Raw genomic sequence first — 2,509 nt, 5'->3', positions numbered from 1 at the left:
TGACCTTAGAGCTGGGGTGATGAAAGGATTATGGGACACACTGTCTAGTGGTGGTACATAATATGTGCATCAAGTTTCGTTAAATTATCTTGAGCGGATCAGAAGTTACGGTCCAGACAAACAAAGACCTTGTTTTCACTTTGACCTTGATTTGTGACCTTGACCTTGAAGCTGGGGAGATGAAAAATGTACACGGCACTCTGTCGAGTGATGATGCATATGTGTATGAAGTTTCGTTAAATTACCTTGAGCGGATTCAAGGTCAAAGTCAAGGTCAAGGTTATTTATTGTCCATTTTATTATTTGCATCACATGTGGTACATGAGTGGAATGAAATTGTGTACACAAGGTCCCAGTTACATCCAACAACAGTATAAAATGTAAAAGGAAAACAGTAATAAGATATAAGATATGAACTAAGAACAACGTTAACAAAGAACACACTAAGCTCTAATAGTACAAAAACAATACGCTGAACAACAGCAGCAAAACTTGAGTCTGTGTGAGCAGATGAGGATGAATGAACACAGCAGCATGAAGTAAATCAGCAGCATGAGATCAGCAACATGGATAGTCAGCAGCACATATCAACAATCAAGTGGCATTACAGTGATTTTTTTCACAGTGATAATCCTGATTAGGTACTCGTGAGTCTAACAGCTTCAGGGTAGAAGCAGTTCCTCAGTCTAGCGCACATATGTCAAACTCAAGGCCCAGGGGCCAAATGTGGCCCTCGTTGACATCTTATCTAGCCCCCAAGATGATATGTTAAATGTAAAATACTTTTTTCACTTTAATTTTTTTCAGTAATCTTTGATTATGATGTCAAAAGTGCAACAGAGAACGTCAAATGAGACCAATCAAACTCTTCTTGAGGAACCTGCAAACAAGAAAAGATGTTTGGTGTCTAACTTGAGTTAAAGTAGATTCTGAAACCGGCCCTTAGTTTGAAAAAGGTTTTAATTTTGGCCCCCTTTTGTAAGTGAGTTTAACACCCCTGGTCTAGTGGTTCTACACTTAAAGCTCCTCAACCTCCTTCCTGAGGGGAGCGGAGCAAAAAGTGTGTGTGCTGGGTGAGTGGGGTCCTTCATAATGCAGGTGGCTCTCTTCCTGCATCTGGAGGTGTAGATGTCTGTGATGGTGAGGAGACTGACTCCAACAGTCTTTTGTGCAGCCTTCACCACTCTCTGCAGAGCTTTTCTTTCTGCAGCTGTGCAGCCTCCATGCCACACATTGATGCTGGAGCACAGGATGCTCTCCACTGCACACCTGTAGAAGGAGGTGAGGACTGAGCTTCCCAGACCAGCTCGCCTCATCCGCCTGAGGAAGTAGAATCTCTGATGAGCTTTCTTGATCAGGCTGGTGGTGTTGTTGCCCCAGCTGAGGTTGTCATTCAGGTGTACCCAAGTACTTGTAGCTGGAGACCACTTCCACCACAGATTCTCCTATGTTCAGTGGGGGTATGTGTGCTTATTCCTTCTGAAATTCACGATCATCTCCTTTGTCTTCTTTACATTGATGTGAAGGTTATTCTTCTTGCACCAGCTCTCCAGGTGTTCCACCTCCTGTCTGTAGCCGGACTCATCATTGTTTGTGATGCATCCAACCACCGCTGTATCATCTGCAAATTTTACAATATGACAGCTCAGAAGTTATCGGATCAGAAGTTAGCATTGAAAGTTTACATACATCCGTACAAAGACCCATAATACAGTCACATTTGACGGCATACAACAACAACAACGAGGGAAAAGAAGTTTAAAGAGGCATGAAAGATGAGATTTCTAGATGTTAAGCCATTTTGCATGAAGTCACTTTTTATGTGCCCGATGTAAGATGACTCCACGATTTCCATGGAAAAACGTCAGCCAGCAGTGATCCTGAACATAGATCATGGTAAATTCAGAGATCTGTGTAAGATCATTATTCTGTTTTAGAAGCAACTGCCTTTTCTTTATTCACCTCTTTTATTATTTATTTATTATATTTTATAGTATTTTAGTCTGCTGTTTATTATTGCATTATTCTTTCTATCGGTAGAATGTCCCTCTGTGAAAACCCAATGTAAGCCAAACATGTGCTTATATCTATGTTTACTTAATATTTCTAATCTAGATGAGATGAGAAAGCTATAAACTCTGATTTACTGCTATAGGCTTAGACTACTGGAGGAATTTACCTAATTTCTTTAAATGAATTGTTAAAATTGAATAGTTATCATTTGATACTATTTCTATCTTAACATGTGGTTCTCGACCTGCCATTGTGTATCTGTTCCTTCTTCCTGTTCCTCTCAAATCCAGCCGGTCAAAGCAGATGGCCACTTGTCCTGAGCCTGGTTCTCCTAAAGGTTTCTTCCTCATGAGGGAGTTTTTCCTTTCCACTGTCACCTTCATGCTTGCTCTGGATGAGAGTCTGTGACGAAGTTGACAGTCTGCTCCTCAGATAAATTATGTTAAATCATATATATATATATATATATATATATATATATATATATATATATATA

This window comes from Nematolebias whitei, chromosome 10 (genome assembly GCF_014905685.2).
Source record: "Nematolebias whitei isolate Nwh7 chromosome 10, NemWhi1, whole genome shotgun sequence".
Lineage (NCBI taxonomy): Eukaryota > Metazoa > Chordata > Actinopteri > Cyprinodontiformes > Rivulidae > Nematolebias > Nematolebias whitei.
This window is presented reverse-complemented; position numbering follows the sequence as displayed.